Below are 20,848 nucleotides of genomic sequence, written 5' to 3' on the forward strand. Positions count from 1 at the left end.
AAGGTGTACGTCCATAAAGGGCTTACATATCCCACCATCCGGAACTCTACTCGTAATTATGGTAATCGAAATTCAGCATATTCAACGGGTGGATTGTAGGCTCCATCCCTCCATCATCATTGAATTCAACAGGGATGCTCGTCAAAATTTGTAGGCAGTGATGGCAGAAGACTTTGATCTCCCAAATAAATGTCCCGCCTTCTTGCTCAATCACCTTGTATCCTTTGCTCCACCAAATGAGCTTTCCCTGATGATACCTCTGTTCCAAATATGGGTGTTCTAAATAAGGGATCAGACGACCCATCAACCTCTATCACGATTTCCTTGCAGATGTTTGATCGATCTCGCCTAGACCTGCAAGGCAGTCATAGCATTAGTACAATCAGAAGTAATAAGGTTTAATCTTATTAAGATTAACCTTATTTTTAAATTCTACCCCCTCAAGGTCAGCTAACAAAACTGTGGATTTATTCTTTCCTATTCTAACGATCCTATAGGGCCCATCCCATTTGGGCTCTAGCTTGCCTGGAAATAATTCACGTCGTGCATCATAATACAGAACAAGCTGTCCTTTCTTGAAGGTGTATTTCTTGGCTTTGAGGTCGTGTAACTGCTTCATTCGGCGCTTCGCCACTTCTTGGTGCAATAAGCTCTACAGCTTAAGCTCATCTAAATGTGCCAGTGTCGTCAAACGCTCAAAAAGTGTGTCTTCATCACTCAAAGAATGATTGATGGCAAACTGAATAGTCGATAGCTCAATTTCTAAAGGCAAGACACACTCCTCCCCATATACTAACTTGAACGGAGTATGGCCAGTGGCTCGTTTGAAAGTTGTATTATAAGCCCACACTGCCACGTATAACTTTTTATCCCAATCCCGTTTCTTTTCCGACACAATTTTGGACAGGATGCCCACAAGCTGCTTGTTGGTGCTTTCAACTTGCCCATTTGCTTGCGGGTTATATGGGATTGTCTTGTTATGCTTGATTTGCCACATCTCTGTCAAACCTTTAATCATCTTATTCACGAAATGGGTTCCGCGATCCGACACTAATTCTTTCGGTGGACCAAACCGGTGTCGTGTTGCTGCGCATCTAAGCCGTGAACACCTCCATTTTTGTTGTGCATTTGTGTTAATTTCTGCGTGTGATTCATTGTTTGTGTGATGCTTTTTAGTAATTCGCATCCAATGTATATATTCCCTTAGAGCATGCACATGATTTTGTTTGGATGCATGATGTGTCATCATTGCTCCTTTCTCACTGAAATCCTCATGAGAGATTGATAATATATACACTGTCAGAGGCCGTCATAGTGGCTGAACAGGTTGCGAGGAGGATGAATTCCGTCAATAGGACTGAAATGCTGATTGCAAAGAGATGTCAGACATCAGATGTTGTGGAAAATCACTACGTCAGAAGCAAGGAGATGAACAGAGGGTAATATGTGAAAGCTTTTACATTGTAAAGTCTTATGGATACATCCATTGCTTGTTATGAATCAAGCTAACAGAAGAAGCAATTGATCTTTTGGTTATCTGACAAGAATGTATGGGGTCGAAAACCGTGAAAGCTTTATGCAGAACATGATCCAAAATGAATGCCCTTATTACGAGATTAAGTGGATGATGATGCTGTGTCTTAGTGGGGGGGTAAAAAGGAAGGTCGCTTGCCTAATTCTGACATGTGAATAAGAGAAAGAAAAACTAAAGATAGAGGAGAAAAGGAAGGGAAAAAGGAGACTAATTGGGGAAAAGAGTATTCGAATGGCAAACGGGAGGGAAAAAGACAGATTGTCATGCGCTTGAATTGGAGGAGAGGTTCCTTCTTTTTGGGCTCTCTGTGGCGAAAGGAGAGGGAGCAATGCTAAAGGGGAAGGAGAAAGCTCTAATTTGGGAAAACCGTGTGTGGAGAAAAACCTTGAGCAGGAGAGGTTCAGAAGGGGAGAAATAACTTAGCGCAGCACGGAAGATTCGTTTTTGGGATGCAGAGTGTGGGTTTGCAGATTGCTATCGTTGATGAAGAAGAGAGGATGGCTAGCAAAGACAGAGAGATGGTGGTGAACGTGAGCGAATACGAGGCCATCGCCTAGCAGAGGCTGCATGAGGTTGACGTCACGAGGAGGGTTGATCCTGGACAGAAGGAGAAGATGAAATAGAGAAGAGTGAAGGGGAGATTGATCAATTTGGGGAGTACCACCATAAAGACAGGACTGCCTGGAGAATTCGGGTGAGAGTTACGCATGGCCAACAGTTATTGCTTGTTTTCAATTTGGGGCTGAGGATGAGGGTCATGGGAAGCCCCTCGACGATGACCAGGCATGGCCGCACTCGGTGGAAGATCGAATGTGGAACCTGGTGGCTAGTAAGTTGGCATTCGATGACCAAATGCGCACTAAAATTGACAGAGAGGTTACGGGCAGCGAAGTGAGGAGGGGTCTTTCTGACATGCAACCCAAGATCGCTCGAGGACGACAGAACAAGCTGAAGTCTGATGCGGCCAAAGACGAGCTCGTGTTCAAGCTTCTGAGCATGGACTTGAAACTCAATGGAGCTGTGCAGAAACCAGGGTTGCTTAATGTTGTTCCCATTCTAGCGTTTCTCCTATTTCTGCAAACAGCACTGAGAAGAGATTCAAATCCCTGCCATCCTCTGAAACGCTGCCTCGCAATGAAACACTCGGTGGCTATATCTTTGTTTGCAACAATGATACCATGCAAGAGGATTTGAAAAGGCAGCTTTTTGGCTTACCACAGAGATATCGCGATTCAGTGCGAGCTATCCAGCCTGGTCTACCCTTGTTTTTATACAATTACACAACTCATCAGCTTCATGGATTTTTTTGAGGCAGCTAGCTTTGGAGGTTCAAATATTGATCCTACTTGCTTGGGAGGATAAAAAAATGCAAAGGAGAATCGAGATTTCCAGCACAGGTGCGGATTCGAGTCAGGAAAATTTGCAAACCCTTGGAGGAAGACTCTTTCAGGCCAGTGTTGTATCACTATGATGGGCCAAAATTCCGTTTGCAGCTCTCAGTCCCTGAGTCTTTGGAGTTGCTGGATTTGTTCACGGAGGGTGGCTCTGCATAGGGACTGGAAATGTGATATGCTAGCCAAGTGTTAACATGCCAAAGCTGTACTTGAAACAAAGCTAGTAGTCCTGGTTACAAATACAGGCTGATACTGTGGTGCTGAACAACAGGCATATGATAAAGGCTCTTTCCCAGCAAGCTAAGATGATGTCCTAATGAGTAGTTACAATTCCCATTCTCACTGTTCTTCAACTCCTATGTGTGAAGTTACAGTGGACAGAACTACAATTGGTGGAGTTTTGAGGGTCTTAACACATAGCATCTGATTACAGGGCAGATTCATACATGGATGCATATGTACATGTGATATACATCGTTTGGATAGACATGCAGTTGAGTCATAGACAGCCAGAATAATGAGCAGTGAGAGCAGGGAGTGGATGGCTGCATGGCCACAGCACAAAGCTTGAAAGACCAGCAGAGTAGCAACATGTCTGTGGCTTAAATTGTTCCTCATTTGTGCTTGACTGAGCATACTTCTTTTGATGCCTACTAGACTCCTACTTTGTATGGAATCCTGAAAACTAGTTCATACACTTATTGAAAAACAGAGGACAGATTGACATGCTTTGTCATTTATTTTTGACTCTTCTTTTGTAAAAGATTGGATAAACAATATAATGAACTTGGCATCAAATATTGTGTTATCGAGATCTTCTTGATAGTCTTTATTTCTTGCTGTACCTTGAACCCCGTGTTCTGCAGCCCTTGCACGATCTCTTTGACATTTCTGGTGAACCCGACGTGAAAGTGCTGCGTCATCAGCAAGATGGGAGACTCGCAAGAAGAGATGACAGATGATAATGTCATGAAGAACCTGTTTCAGTCATTTACCATGTATATGCAGCAGCAAGTTCATGCAAAACGAGACAGTGATGCTATGGATGCCTTGAAAGCTGTCCAACAGGAGATGAAGCAGTTTAATGGCCAGCAAGTGTAAACTTACCTGCATTTGTATGAAGAAAAGATGAAGTTTTTTTGTGTTTCTCAAGATGTTTGGAGCCGCTACTTCTTGCGGATTGTGGTTCGAGCTCTTGAAGGTCGAATTGCAGAAATTCAAGAGGCACATGCAGGTTGGGCTGAATTTAAAAAGGCATTAAAAGATGAATATTTCCTGGAGGATACAGGTCTTATGAATCGCAGGAATTTTTTAGCATGGGTTTCTATGCCTAATAAGGGACTTTCTGTTACCGCTCTTCTGCGAGAGTTTGAAAGCCGTTATGATCAGTTGGATGGGACTGAACAACAAGCTTTGGAGATGCAGAAAGTGGAGTTGTTTTTGCAAGCTGCAGATGCTGATTTACAGGAAAAATTGGATGATCTTTTGGAAGATCAAGCTACTGATTCAGGTTTAAAGACTGAGTGGAGACATGTTATTGATGCTGTGAATGCCCTTGTCAAGAAGCAGCGCAGGAGAGTCAGATTGCATCGTAATACAGGATTAGTTCCTGAAAAATCCTTGGAGACTTCTTCTTCTACCCCTGCTACTTCTTTGCCTAAGCCTACTCCTCCTGTTGTGAATCCACCACTACCTGCTGCTCCAGTGCCCTTATCTGTAGATGATGTTATTAAAGGCTTGGCGGATTTGACGATTGAAGCAGTCAAAGCTGAAGTTGGTAAGTTAAAGGAGCAACTTATGTCAGTACCTGCTGTAGCACCTGCTCCAGTGACTGCTTTTCCAGCTGGTCAAAGAAAAGGGTGACGATGTATTTGGTGTGATAGTACAGAGCACCAACATTGCAGAGATTGTGATGCTTTTCAGGAAGCACGTAAGAAGAATGTAGTGTTCTGGGGACAAGATGGGAAGATATGGTTGACAGAGACTGGCGCTCCTCTTGACACGAACTTCGGTAAGGGAGGTATGAAGAAGCTTGTTGATGATATGGCTGCGCGATCAGCTTATGTGAGTGTTAGAGGAGATGCTTCAGCTTTTGGAGTCTAGCTTGAGCAGAAATCTGATGGAGACTCTGCTTTATGGTCTTCTGCCTTGGAGATAGCGAGAAGAGGGAAAGTTCAAACTTCTACTATGACTTGTGTGGGCTCTAGCATCCGAGGAGAAACAGGATGGGATTCTCCTGTTGACAGGTATTCTATTTTTGCTTATATGGCTAAAATGCAGGGTTTAGATGCCATGGTTGAAGAAAAGAGAAGAAGAGATGAGGAGGGTCCTAGCTCCTCCAAAAAGACTAGAGGGGGTGACTTTGTTTCACCACCTGTTACAGCTCCACCTATGTCAAATTCTCCAGCTCAAACAGGTTCTGAACAACCAATGGGAGACAAGCAGAAAGAAAAGAAGCAACCAAGAAAAGAGCCAGGATTCAAGCTCTTGTCAGACCTTGAAATGTAAACAGATATGAGTAAGATTTTTCATGAAAGAATTTTGAATACTGAAGTCACTTTTACTGTTGGAGAGGCTCTTGGGATTGCTAGAAGAGAAATACAGGATCAGATGCAGGATCTTTTGCGGAGGAAACGACATGCGATGGAAGGACCTGCTTTACAGGGATTGTGGCATGGAGCTCTTGGGAAAGAGCATGATGATGCAGTGATGGTTGAGAATGCTTCTGTTAATCCGCAATTGGAGAAAATAGTGCAGCCTATGCAGTATGAAGATGATGAGACCCCTATTCTCATTCCTTGTAGCCATTTTTCACGAAGTCATTGGGCTAGAGCGACCACTGAGACAGTGGTAAGGATTGGAGAGAAACAAATTCCCTTGATTGCTTTAGTTGATCATGGTTCTGAAATTAATCTTATTGCTCGAGGTGTTTATGAGAGTGGCAAGTGGCCTATGGATGCAGAGCATGGTTGGCGCATGAGAGCCGCCAATAATACTTCTGGTGATATGTATGCTGCTTGTCCGAGTATCAGAATTTCTATTGGTAATGTTGAAGAGGATTATCATTGCTTTGTTCAGGATTCATGCTCTTATCCGATTATTCTTGGACAGCCTTTCATTACAGAAGTAAGAATGGAAACAAAAGTGATGGATGATGGATCAGCTTATGCACGGATACGCAGTAAAGATGGTATGCGAGCTGTTCAGTTTATGACTGTTGGGGTAAATCATCCGAGAAACAGGGACTCCTTGCGTGAGGCACCACTACCTGCGAAGGAGTTGGATTTTCATTAGGTACCGCTGTCTTGCGAGACGCCAGTGGTACGGAGCGGAGAAAAGAGGAGATCTCGCCTCCTGGCAGTCAGTCTTTCTCCAATAACTTTGTTGGGTTTACTTCAGATAGTTCGATAAGTTATCAGAAAATTTCAGATTTGCCTAGAGCTGCCAGGCAGTACATTGGTCGTAAGGAGAAAGAGTTGAAGAATACAGGTATTTTGCAAGCAGAAGAGCATGTGGATGGATTGTATGAAGGGATGTCTTATGCAGATACATTGTTTGAGATGAGAGCAATGCTGAAAACTGATGTATGCAAGGGTTCAAAGATCATACCTGTGCAAACCTTGGATATGTTTCAAGAAATTTCTGGTTTTATGCTGCAAACAGAGTTAGAGGCTGAGAAAACTCAACAAACTGAATTTATGGCTGATCTTGATCAGCTAATAGAAGTGCAGAGGGCTGAATCCATTCAGCCAACAGAGTTGAATGCAGAAAAATTTCTGCATACAGAGTTTCAGGATGCGTCTATGCAGTCCATTGAGTCGAGGGCTGAATTCATTCAGCCAACAGAGTTGAATGCAGAAAAATTTCTGCATACAGAGTTTCAGGCTGCACCCATGCAGTCCATAGAGCTAAAGGCTGAAATTTTTCAGCCAACAGAGTTGACAGATGCTGAAAATTTACAGAAATTGCAGCAAAGGAAAGAGTGCTTGAATGATGCCAAGGTTGACACAAAATATAAAACAGTTGATAAGAAGGTTAAGCCGGTTGCAGGCCCGCTTCCTTCTGATAGTGATGAGCAGATTGAAAAAGCTATGAAGCAGCCTATGTTGAGGGATCCTGCAAATATTGGACATAAGTTTACAGCTGAAACACTTGCAGAATTGAAGATTGGAAATGAAGATTTTTTGCTTCCAGTGGAAAAAGAATGTTTTAGAGAGATGCTTGGACGTCATGGCAAGGCATTTACTTTCTTTCCCCATGAAATTGGCTGCATTAGTCCCGAATTGGTAGCACCTATGGTCATCTTCACTGTTCCTCATGTACCATGGAATATACGTCCTATACCTGTGCCTAAAGCACACTTGCCAAAGCTGATAGAGTTGCTGAATGAGAAGATTAAAATGGGGATTTTGGAGCCCTCTTCAGCACCCTATTCTAACAGGTGGTTTACTGTACCAAAGAAGAATGGTACTTTGAGATTTATTCAGGATATGCAGCCCGTGAACAAGGTGACAATCAGAAATGTGGGTACAGGTCCAGTTGTGGATGAATTTGCTGAGGCTTTTGCAGGACGAGCCATCTATTCACTAGGTGACTTGTATTCAGGTTATGATCAGTTTCAGCTTGCCTTGGAAAGTAGGGATATTACTACTATGCGGACACCTATTGGTCTTGTGAGGATGTGTACCTTGCCTCAAGGTGCTACAAACTCAGTTGCTCATATGATGAATGCTATGCATAGAGTTCTTCGAGACTATATTCCGCAGTATACCATGCCATTTCTAGATGATGTGCCTATTAAGGGTTGTGCAGAAGAAGAAAAGAATGAAAGTCTTGATTTGCGTGGATGTAGACAGTTTGTGGCTGATCACTTGAATGCTTGTGAGCAAATTTTGACACGATTAGAGGAGGTAAATTTGACACTTTCAGGGCTGAAATCTGTCTTTGCTGTTAATGAAGTCATCATAGTTGGGCATATGGTTGGATATTATGGCAGAAAGCCTTCTCCTGCAAAGGTGGATGCCATAAACAGGATTGCAGAGTATTGCTCAACTACTTCAGAGGTGCGGAGATTTGTGGGAGCTTGTGTATTTTACATGATTTGGATTCCTCATTTTGCTCATATTGCAGATGTTCTCTATCAGCTGCTTCGAAAGGGGCAGAAATTTCATTGGGATGAGAAGCATTCAAAAGCCATGCGTAAGCTTAAGAAGCTGTTGCAATCAGCTCCTACTCTACGCAAGGCGGATTATCAGTGTGGACGGCCGATCATGTTGACAGTTGATACTAGCCCTATTGGTATAGGTTGGGCTGTGGGACAGGATGATGCTGATGGAAATAGGTATGCTATCCGCTTTGGAGCTAAAGTTCTTAATGAACGACAAAGGAGATATCCGCAGATCAAAAGAGAGTTGTGGGGAGTAGTCACTGCATTGAAGTGTGATAAAGGGTATTTCATTGGAGCTTCAGTTATTGTGGAAACAGATTGCTTACCTTTGCTTGGCATGATAACTAGTTGCTCAACTCCAGATATAGCGATGCTTCGGTGGATTGCCTATATCAAATCATTGAATCCAGAATTTCGACACATAGCAGGGAAAGATAATCCAGTTGCTGACATGCTTTCTAGAGCGAGATATGAGGATGAGGAGTCAATGCTTGCAGAAGATGATGAGACAGAGTTTGCTACTTCTGTCCTTACTCATGATTGTCATGTATCTACTGTTGAAGCTTTTATTGAAGAGCTTTATGTTGATGAGTGGCTGCAAATTGGACAGTATCTAAGTTCATTGACTCGAAGAGCTGATTGGACAGATGATGAATTCAAGAAAATCAGAAGGAAGGCTTATGGGTATTTCTTGAAAGATGGTTTTCTTTGGAAGCATCCAAGAAAGAGACGAGGCTTGCCCTTGAGAGTAGTTTGTGATGTAGTGATGCAAATACAGATTATGCGAGAGTTTCATGAGAGCTCATGGGCAGGACATAGAGGTGTATGGGCTACCTATGAGAAAATCAAAGAAAGATAGTGGTGGAAAGGGATGTATAAAGATGTTTCTCACTTTGTGGAGACTTGCAGGGATTGCCAGCTTTACTCATTAGTGCGACATCGTGATGAGTTGCATCCAACTTATCCACTATGTATGCATTACAAGTGGGTGGTAGACTTGGTTACTTTGCCAGTGGGACTTTGGCAGATGAGATATCTTGTCTTGGCTAGGGAGGATCTTACAAACTATGTTGAAGGTAGACCACTGAGGACGAAGACCACCGCTACAGTATGTAAATTCTTGTTGGAAGAAATATTTTGCAGGTATGGATGTATAGGCAAGATTACAGCTGATCGTGGAGAGCTAGATGCTGATGAAGCTAGAGAATTCTTCTCACGGCTTGGGATTAAATTGGCTCTTACTACTGCCTATAATCCAGAGGGAAATGGCAAAAGTGAAAGAGGACATCCGCCAATAGTTAAAGCATTGGCAAAAGCTTGTAGAGGACGGATTGGAGATTGGCCGAGGTTACTATCTTTTGCATTGTGGGCTGATCGCTCTACACATAGTGTGACTACTGGATACATGCCTGCGGAGTTGATGTATGGGCAAAAACCTGTCATGCCTACTGAAATTTGTGCTCTCACTTGGAGTGTTCTTCCTTGGCATGAGAATTTATCAAGGGAAGAGCTGTTAGCCCTTCGGATTCGTCAACTAGAGAGAAGAACAGAAGATGTGCAGCTAGCTGTTGACCGTTTGAAGGCAGCCCGTCTCAGAAATAAGGACAGGTTTGATTTAAGGCATCGCTTGAGGCCTAGAGCCATAAAAGAAGGAGATTGGGTTCTAGTCTACGACAGTAGTCTAGAAAATCAGCATAGTAGCATGAGAAAAATAATTCAAGGATGGTTTGGACCGTATGAAGTGAAAAAGGTTTTTGACAATGGTACCTATGAGCTGGCTGAATTAGATGGAACATTATTGAGGGTGCCTATTGCTGGAAAATGAGTCAAGATTTTCAAGAGAAGAGAGGATGAAGAATATGCACTTGAAGCATTGACAGAAGAAGAGCAAGTAGAAGAAAGACAAGCAGAAGAGACAGAAAACATAGATGATGAAGTTGATGTGGAAATAGGTCCACTAGAATCAGAAGATGGACTTGACCTGTTTGTGGACTTGAATGATCCTGGATAGTTGGCACATCCGGAGGATGCGCAGGTTTAGAGGGGGTGGATGTCGTGTTGCTGCGCATCTAAGCCATGAACACCTCCATTTTTGTTGTGCATTTGTGTTAATTTCTGCGTGTGATTCATTGTTTGTGTGATGCTTTTTAGTAATTCGCATCCAATGTATATATTCCCTTAGAGCATGCACATGATTTTGTTTGGATGCATGATGTGTCATCATTGCTCCTTTCTCACTGAAATCCTCATGAGAGATTGATAATATATACACTGTCAGAGGCCGTCATAGTGGCTGAACAGGTTGCGAGGAGGATGAATTCCGTCAATAGGACTGAAATGCTGATTGCAAAGAGATGTCAGACATCAGATGTTGTGGAAAATCACTACGTCAGAAGCAAGGAGATGAACAGAGGGTAATATGTGAAAGCTTTTACATTGTAAAGTCTTATGGATACATCCATTGCTTGTTATGAATCAAGCTAACAGAAGAAGCAATTGATCTTTTGGTTATCTGACAAGAATGTATGGGGTCGAAAACCGTGAAAGCTTTATGCAGAACATGATCCAAAATGAATGCCCTTATTACGAGATTAAGTGGATGATGATGCTGTGTCTTAGTGGGGGGGTAAAAAGGAAGGTCGCTTGCCTAATTCTGACATGTGAATAAGAGAAAGAAAAACTAAAGATAGAGGAGAAAAGGAAGGGAAAAAGGAGACTAATTGGGGAAAAGAGTATTCGAATGGCAAAAGGGAGGGAAAAAGACGGATTGTCATGCGCTTGAATTGGAGGAGAGGTTCCTTCTTTTTGGGCTCTCTGTGGCGAAAGGAGAGGGAGCAATGCTAAAGGGGAAGGAGAAAGCTCTAATTTGGGAAAACCGTGTGTGGAGAAAAACCTTGAGCAGGAGAGGTTCAGAAGGGGAGAAATAACTTAGCGCAGCACGGAAGATTCGTTTTTGGGATGCAGAGTGTGGGTTTGCAGATTGCTATCGTTGATGAAGAAGAGAGGATGGCTAGCAAAGACAGAGAGATGGTGGTGAACGTGAGCGAATACGAGGCCATCGCCTAGCAGAGGCTGCATGAGGTTGACGTCACGAGGAGGGTTGATCCTGGACAGAAGGAGAAGATGAAATAGAGAAGAGTGAAGGGGAGATTGATCAATTTGGGGAGTACCACCATAAAGACAGGACTGCCTGGAGAATTCGGGTGAGAGTTACGCATGGCCAACAGTTATTGCTTGTTTTCAATTTGGGGCTGAGGATGAGGGTCATGGGAAGCCCCTCGACGATGACCAGGCATGGCCGCACTCGGTGGAAGATCGAATGTGGAACCTGGTGGCTAGTAAGTTGGCATTCGATGACCAAATGCGCACTAAAATTGACAGAGAGGTTACGGGCAGCGAAGTGAGGAGGGGTCTTTCTGACATGCAACCCAAGATCGCTCGAGGACGACAGAACAAGCTGAAGTCTGATGCGGCCAAAGACGAGCTCGTGTTCAAGCTTCTGAGCATGGACTTGAAACTCAATGGAGCTGTGCAGAAACCAGGGTTGCTTAATGTTGTTCCCATTCTAGCGTTTCTCCTATTTCTGCAAACAGCACTGAGAAGAGATTCAAATCCCTGCCATCCTCTGAAACGCTGCCTCGCAATGAAACACTCGGTGGCTATATCTTTGTTTGCAACAATGATACCATGCAAGAGGATTTGAAAAGGCAGCTTTTTGGCTTACCACAGAGATATCGCGATTCAGTGCGAGCTATCCAGCCTGGTCTACCCTTGTTTTTATACAATTACACAACTCATCAGCTTCATGGATTTTTTTGAGGCAGCTAGCTTTGGAGGTTCAAATATTGATCCTACTTGCTTGGGAGGATAAAAAAATGCAAAGGAGAATCGAGATTTCCAGCACAGGTGCGGATTCGAGTCAGGAAAATTTGCAAACCCTTGGAGGAAGACTCTTTCAGGCCAGTGTTGTATCACTATGATGGGCCAAAATTCCGTTTGCAGCTCTCAGTCCCTGAGTCTTTGGAGTTGCTGGATTTGTTCACGAAGGGTGGCTCTGCATAGGGACTGGAAATGTGATATGCTAGCCAAGTGTTAACATGCCAAAGCTGTACTTGAAACAAAGCTAGTAGTCCTGGTTACAAATACAGGCTGATACTGTGGTGCTGAACAACAGGCATATGATAAAGGCTCTTTCCCAGCAAGCTAAGATGATGTCCTAATGAGTAGTTACAATTCCCATTCTCACTGTTCTTCAACTCCTATGTGTGAAGTTACAGTGGACAGAACTACAATTGGTGGAGTTTTGAGGGTCTTAACACATAGCATCTGATTACAGGGCAGATTCATACATGGATGCATATGTACATGTGATATACATCGTTTGGATAGACATGCAGTTGAGTCATAGACAGCCAGAATAATGAGCAGTGAGAGCAGGGAGTGGATGGCTGCATGGCCACAGCACAAAGCTTGAAAGACCAGCAGAGTAGCAACATGTCTGTGGCTTAAATTGTTCCTCATTTGTGCTTGACTGAGCATACTTCTTTTGATGCCTACTAGACTCCTACTTTGTATGGAATCCTGAAAACTAGTTCATACACTTATTGAAAAACAGAGGACAGATTGACATGCTTTGTCATTTATTTTTGACTCTTCTTTTGTAAAAGATTGGATAAACAATATAATGAACTTGGCATCAAATATTGTGTTATCGAGATCTTCTTGATAGTCTTTATTTCTTGCTGTACCTTGAACCCCGTGTTCTGCAGCCCTTGCACGATCTCTTTGACACCGGCATATTATCTGCTCTAAAAGGAAACTAGCAGTTTCTTTAGCATCATCTTTCCTTGTTGCACGTGCTTCTAACCACTTTGTGAAGTAGTCAGTTGCTACAATGATGTACCGCTTTTGTGCAGTCGACGACGGAGTAATAGGACCCACAAAGTCTATTCCCCACTTCTCAAATGGAAGTATCGCCATAATAGGGGTGAGTGGTCGTTTCCTATTCTCTCGACTATCGTGTCGTTGACAAATATCGCATCTCTTAACATACGCAAACGCATCCTGGAAGATGGCAAGCCACCAATAACCTGCTCTTAAAGCCTTTTGTGCTGTAAGCCGTCCAGCAAAATGGCCACCGCAAGCAGAATCATGGCACTCTTCCAAAATGAATGGCACCTCATCAGGCATCACACATCGGCGATAGATGTCATCAACCCCTTGCCGATATAATGTACCTGCAATCAAAGCAAACTTTAACGCTTGCTGCTTAATTTTCCTTCTCTCAGCTTTAGATAATTCGGATCCCACCTCTCCTGTTGATAAATAATGTGTTATTGTAGCATACTAGGAGGGAATAGATGCCGTATCTATTTTAAATAACATCTCCATGTCACTACCTTCAGCCACAGATTCTTTCGGCTCCCCAAAGTCCACTAGACATTCCACGATGCCTTGCAACCTTGGTGGCTTACTCTTGATTTCATAATCAAATTCCTACAAAGTGATTAACCACTTCGTTAGACGGTCAGGCGGCTGTAGCTTATTCATCAATAGTCGAAGTCCCTCCGCCTTCGTATAAAGCACGACTTTCTCATAGAGAATGTAATGCCTGAACTTCTTGGTCCCAAAGACCATCGCTAGACACAATTTCTCCATGTAAGTATAGTTGATTTCGGATACCCCTAGCTTCCGACTAGCAAAAGCAATCGGGTGGTACCACTTCTCTTCCCAAAATTGGGCTAAACAGTAGCTGATACTATACATGGTGGCTGCTGAAAATATATAGAACATCTCACCTCTTTTAGGTGCTTTTAAAACGAGCGCTCTTGCTAGCTCTTGTTTCACATCCTCGAATGCTACCTTACAAGGGTCACCCCATACAAACGAACATCTAAAGGACAATAAATTTGTAAGCGGCAACGTTCTTTCTGCCAAGGCGTTTATGAATCTACGATAGTAACCAACCGAAGACAGAAAGCTATGAACCTCCTTCGGAGTGCGTGGTGGACCCATGGCAACTATAACTTTGACCTTCTCGGGGTCTGTCGCAATTCCTACCGAACTGACCACATGACCCAGCAACAGCCCATAAGGTACTCCAAAAACACACTTCCATGGGTTTAAGGCGATGCAGAATTGTCTACAGTGCTCAAAGCATTTTCTTAGAATGATCAACTGCCTTTCTCTCACGGTGGCAGCCCCTAAATCATCAATAAACACCTTCAACTCTTCAAGGGATATGTCACCGAATGTCTTATCTGCTGTTCGTTGCCACGAACCAGGCGCATTGCATAAACCAAAGGCCATCACATAGTACGCAAAAGTACCAAATACAGTGATAAAAGTTGTTTTCAACTTGTCCTCTTCTGCAATTGCCATTTGGTTGTATCCTGCAAAGCAATCCATAAACGAATATATCTCCCTACCCGCTAAGTGATCCAAAATCTGGTCAATAAGTGGCAATGGGTAGTAGTCCTTAACTGTCTGCTTATTCAGCTCCCTAAAGTCTACACATAAACGGATTTGATTATTCTTCTTCTTTCTAATCACAACTGGCGAACACCATTCCGTGTGTTGCACAGGAAAAATCAAACCCGCTTTTCAAAGCTTCTGTAACTCTTCAAACAGCCCGTCCCTCAATTCGAAAGGCATACGCCTTACTTTCTGCCGTACAGGACGACTACCCTCTTTCAACGGAATTGTATGAACAGCAAGGCTAGGAGGGATGCCTCTCAACTCATCATAACTCCAGGAAAAGATATCACGGAATTCCTGGATCAAGGCCACATAGTCCTCCCTTTCTGCTGTACTGAGCATAGAACCTAATTTGATTGGCCACGAATCATCAGGCGTACCAAGGTCTAGCTCGATAACATCTGCATCTCTTATACGATCTTGGGCCTCTATCGGCTCATTCAAAGTGATCTGATAGATGTCCTCTGTGGTGGATCCCTCTTTGGACTCATCACTCGATGATGTCTCACTGCCAGATAAATCTTCTAATGTCTCCAATTCTGTAGAAGATAGAGGAGCTCTCTCACTCTAAGGGGACTCAGGATAAGCATCAACCACCACACGCTGGGCACCTCTGCCGAATATTAGTCGACCGGCAGGTATATCTACTTGGCAATCCGCTTGCAAGATCCAAGGTCGTCCGAGTAATACTTGGTAACTTGGCCGGCCTGCAAAATGAATCACCCTAAAGTCCATTAGGCATTCTACATTTGCAACAGTGACATGGACCTTAGTAATGCAGCCTTCCGGCTGTCTCAAACTATCATTTGCCATTCTGAGAATTGTGGAGGTATCTTTCTCGATCGCAAGGCCCAACCTTTCCATCAGTTCAGAACTCATAATGTTGACCGATGATCCCGTGTCGACAATGGCATAATCTACTAATATCCCATCGACATAGGCTGCAACCCTTGGGCAATGCTTCTCAGCATGCTCGAACCAGTCATCACCAACTCGCGCAATACCCAAAGGTTCTACGATATACCCGGTACGTAGGATCTTTCTAAATTCCTTACGTACTCCTGGGGAAAGCTTAATAAGCTGTAAAAGATTCACATCTAGTTTGACTTCGTAAAGAGAGCTCGCCAAATCGAATTCATGATAGTTCGATAGAGCTCGCTTTTCACGCCAAACCATCCGCTCTTTAGGTCGTTGCACCGGCTTTATTGCCTCTTTCTTAACTTTCACCTTCTTCTTTGGTGGTTCCTTACCGGCTTTACTTTCTACGAGCTTCAAAGGTCCCCCTTCCATGGCAGGATCCAAAACTTGCGTTCCTTTGTCACCTTGTTTAGGGTTTCCGTCGACAGGCTTATCCTTGTCGGCTTCTCTACCCTTTTGACCTCTTGTAAGAACAGCTCGTAAATTAGAGGTTTCAGCATCGTTAACACGTACAGCCTCAATCAAACTAACCCCACTACCACTTGGTAGCTCCTCCACTGTAGTCTTTGGTCGTTGAAGTATTTGTTTAGGCCCGTCCTCTCGCTGGGAATCATTTCCTGGGGCACGATGATTAACAGGCCCTGGTTGCCGACTTCCTCGCTGGAGGAAACTGATCTTACTCCAGCAAGTAGCTGCTAAATGGCCGGATTTTCCACAAATGTCGCACTTAACATTCGGGCAATTCCTTGGATAGTGCTACCCACCACACCATTTGCAACTAAACCTCGAAGGTGCACCCTCCTCTGGGTATCTACTTCCTATCAAATTTTTTTGTTTTTTAAGGAAGTTGACATCAACGGCTATTTGTCGATACTGCTCTGTAATCATATCGGTATAATGCTTCATCATGTCCTTAACCTTGCCAAGAACATTGGAAGAACTCGACTCATAGCCTTGGTCATTACCATGTCGTTCCATCGGCCTAACAATTCGATTAGGCACTGGTTGTTGAGTCACAGGCATGGTGTTAGAATTGACTGCCTGGCCTCCACCATTTGGAGCCATTTGACTGCCCGTAGGCATCGACATGCTAGGGGGAGCTGGTAATAAAGGCACATTCTATATCATGTTCCCTCTCCCATTAGGGTTAGCCATCGCTATCCCTTGGCCACTACTGCCATTGGCCATTGACACATTATTTCCCAATACTAAACCCATGTTCGAATTGCCTCGAGAAGCATAGGCTGCTTGTAGTCGGGATTCCACCTCTTGTGCTCGTGTAATGGCAGTATCTATATCCCCCAAGGGGACACTAATCAACTGCAATTGGATATTAAAGTCCAAACCATGTAGAAAATATTGCAATTGGGCAGCTGTGGGGATAGGAATAGAGGTGTCCAACTTACGGAAAACCTCTTTTATCTTCTTCGCATAAGCACGAATATCTTCATGTGGTTCTTGGCGGGTCACGTTGAGTACACGCAACCAATATTGCCCACCCCTTTCAGGGGCAAACTCCCTTTGAAAAGCTCCATAGAATGCATCAATGTTCAATATGGTTCCGGCTTCTAAACCATGATACCATATAGCGGCTCTTCCTTTGAGAGTCATGTTGAAGAACATCATTAAATGTCCTTCTTCTTGGATGCAACAATTAAACATCAGCTTTTGAAACTCCCTAATGTGGAGTTCCGCATCTTCCTCAACTAGCCCATTAAAAATGGGTAGCGGGTAACCTAGAGCCGGCAAATCCGTCGTCCCTGCTGGAATTGCAATAGGCTGCCCCATGACGAGGATTGGATTTGCACTAGGAATAGGGGACGGTGGGGTTACGCCTCCCGCACTTGATATAGACTAGCTTATAGAAGGAAGGGGAGCACTAGAGCTTCCACCTTCTCCTAACTTACTGCTTGTGGTACTAAGACCACTAGATCCACTCCCTCGTAAGGGTTCAGCACCGCTACGCTTAGGGGAATATCTCCTAAAAATTTCAGCACGTCGCCTAGCTCTTTCGTCTCTTTCTTGCTTTTGGATTTCTGCTAGACGATGCTTATCAATAAATAACGGATCAGTCTCAGTATCCTTTGGCATAAACTGCTAGTTGGTCCCTAAACAACCAAGATTCGAGAACCGCCACTTTTAAGCGGCTCCCGGCAGACGCACCACTCATGGACCTAAAAATGGGCCGGCACTGGCTCATGCACTAGCCGGGCCTCATCACTACGCAGAAGACAACCCCTCGGCCTCGCGGCCAGGAGCGTCTATCAAAATCTCTGCCTTCCTAAACATTGCGTTTGTAATACGTTGTAGTCCAATTGATCCTAACCCAATATTACTCCTTAGAGGGAGTCCCTTTCACATAGCCAAAAGGCTCGAATCACATACACATGGGGTTTCTCCTACGGCTGAATGCCGTCAACCCTGTGCGACTCTCCTACACCTTGGGGATTGGCCCCTCGATGCGTCCCTCAACATTTAGACATTTAGCACAAACGTCGCTCAAGGTACCCAATAAACGTGTCCAGGAATGTACCATTGTCCTCACTTGTTTTCCCCTTTAGGATCCCACGACTATCCTACGGTTTAGGGTATCTCACTGCCTCTCAACGTAGGCCATGTCCTCATAAACCAATTGCAATGCATGTCCAGGAGTTGATCACTGATACTTTTAAATCTTTTTCCATGCTCCATGCATTTGGTAGATGTCTAGTGCTCAAACATTTAGCAAGCAGTATTGTGCACAAGTGCAAAAACATTCTTTTAATGGTTTCCAACTACCGTTCGTGCTTCGTTGCATGGGCTTAGCACCGAGGTGATCCTCATGCTACTAAGCTCTTAATTTTAATTATCATCCGTCCTAAAATTCTATGCATAGAAATCATCAACTTTTCCATCATCTCACACGGCATTTAGACATATTTCAACTTCTCTACCCTTCCCCATTTAAGTATTACATCGTTGGATAGGTTTATAGGGTATTTTGACATCACTTTATGTATAAAAAACGGGAAAAACCACACTAGAACAAGAAGGTGGGGTTGAACTAAGGCAAATCCTCATGCTTCAGTCCCCACAAACATTCACAAACATTGTTCTTATTTATCCTTATTTTTCAGAACCCAAAATGCATTTTTTTCCTATTTTTTAGGGGTTTTTCACTATTTTCTTGTATTTTCCCTTATTTTCCTGCATTATTTAATTACTGAAAATTAAGAACAGGTTGTGGGCTATGGCCCTTAGTTTCTTCTTGCAGAAAAATGAAAGTTTAGTTGATGTTCCTATTCACTTTCCCATTTTTATGCCAAAAACCCTCATTTTTCCTTGTTTTTTCATGTTTGACGTGTTTTAGCATATTATTTTGAACCACAAAATGCATATTTTTCTGATTTTTTTATTATGACTAGCAAGAACTCATAGAAAACAGCAACATGAACAATTATTATCCCACATGAACAACATTTCATCAAACAAAAGCCATAAAAGCTCAAATTTCCTTTGAAAATGTTAAATTACCGCTTATTTGCGTGTTTCGGGTTTCATGTCCATGGCTGTAGATTTGGAAAACAGCAGCACTTCATGTCCAGCACCATCACCAATCACCATTTCCAGCCCATGGAGCAATCCGATCCATGGCGAACAAGCCTCCATCATTCTTTCTTCTTCCTTCTTCTTCCCACATGAACTTGCATTTAGAAGAGAGAGAGGGAGGAGAGAGAAAGACTGAAATCAGAATTCTTCATAGAGACCACCATTTCTCGGGTGAGAGGTGGCGATAGAGTCCACAGACAGAGGGGAATGAAGCCCCATAATCCATTGGGGGGGTTGTTTGCAGCAGCCATGATGCCCTCTCTCCATCCATGGCGAAAAAAATGGCGCCCTCTGTTGATCACGTTTTTTCATCCCTCTTCATTCTCTCTCCACGTTTTTTGCTTCATAAGATGCATAATTTTTTTGGGGGGGTCCAAACTCAAAAGGCATGCTCAAATTTGGCCTCCCAAGTGTCCACATTTTCATATCTTGACCGTTTCCTTGGCCATTTCCCCGTCCGGACTCCGAATTGAGCTCTGAAAAATCCTGGGCGTCCCGCTTAGCATCCCGCATTGGCCAGTAGCTTGTGTCAACCCGCACGACTGTCTGAAAAATTATGAAAAATCAACAAGTGTCGCTCGGACGCCTTTAAAACACTTTGACGCTTAAAATCGTCCTAGATCGAGCTACCGCCTTTGACATTGAATATTTTTCCCTTGATATTCATAATTTTTAGCTATTTTTAAGCACTTCCTGTCACCTAAATTCCGCTCTCAGCAATGTAGCTTCCCTGCGCTGCTTCCTTTAGCTTATCCCAAGTTTTATGCTTTCTGTGATTGCTTGGTCGTTACACCATTGCTTGCGCCAAAGCCTAGCTTCGCCACTAAGTTTGAGCTTGGAAATCATATCCCGATTTACATGCACTGTTCTTGCTCCACTTGTAACGTGTCCACTTGTTCGCTTGCAAGACACGTCTTAGCAGCCCATCGAAAACAGGTTCTAAAAGGCTCCGCCTGGCACTCCCATGGAATGTTACGGGGTTTGCGATCTAGGTATTTCCAAGTCTGCCAGGTAGCGGAAGTATTCCGGCCGTTCCCATGTAAGACCGGCCTGAATCAGGGTTTCCCTAATGGTCAAGTTCCTAGAGAGTAACTAGCGTCGAACCCCAGGTGAACTACTTTACGCAGAAATGTCAGGGTCGAAGCGGATTCATGTTGCACTTGGTTCAAGGAGAATGGAAAATGAGAGGGATGCAAAGCTCAACCTCTCTGTCCATAAGGCATAGTCCCATTATGTTCCCCTAAAACAACATAAATCGGGATTCTAGTAATCTAGACTCTAGGTCAACATTCCTTGTTGTTCATTTCCCTCGAGAAAAGATCCGTGTTGTCGATTTCGTTTGAGAAAAGTTCTCGGCCAACCGAAACCACCCATCGGTAGGACAGACACATGGCCACATCCACACACTTTCCTCAGGGTTGTTTTAGTTGTCTAATTACCTACCACAATTAGTTGGACACACAAAAATAGCTTCCTTAATTAGCCAATTAGACATCGGTTCCTTCATGTAATCTTAGCACTTGACATAGAAAAACAGTTTCAAACAAGTTCCTTTACATCAATTGATCTTATTTATCTTTGGAATACATCCAGCCCCAAGGCTAATCCATAATCCGCCCGAAGGCAATCCATAGTCCGCCCAAAGGCAATCCAGCAATCCACAGGGATTGCTAATCCAAGATTCCGCACGTAGACTAGTATGCGGGCCTCGAGATTCAATCCCGAGTTGCATTGGCCTCTTGTGCAGGGTCCGAAAGGCAAGGGATTTAC

The 20,848-nt window shown here is 43.6% G+C and overlaps 2 pseudogenes; both read left to right on the forward strand.

Annotated features, from left to right (window-relative positions):
• The first annotated feature begins 1,983 nt into the window (after positions 1-1,983).
• On the forward strand, positions 1,984-3,189 carry LOC148039069 (uncharacterized; annotated as a pseudogene).
• Positions 3,190-11,053: 7,864 nt separating this feature from the next.
• LOC148039070 (uncharacterized) lies at positions 11,054-12,259 on the forward strand (annotated as a pseudogene).
• Positions 12,260-20,848: the final 8,589 nt, after the last annotated feature.

This window comes from Lygodium microphyllum, chromosome 3 (assembly GCF_053477565.2).
Source record: "Lygodium microphyllum isolate KBCC chromosome 3, Lygodium_microphyllum_v1.1.10, whole genome shotgun sequence".
Classification (NCBI taxonomy): domain Eukaryota; kingdom Viridiplantae; phylum Streptophyta; class Polypodiopsida; order Schizaeales; family Lygodiaceae; genus Lygodium; species Lygodium microphyllum.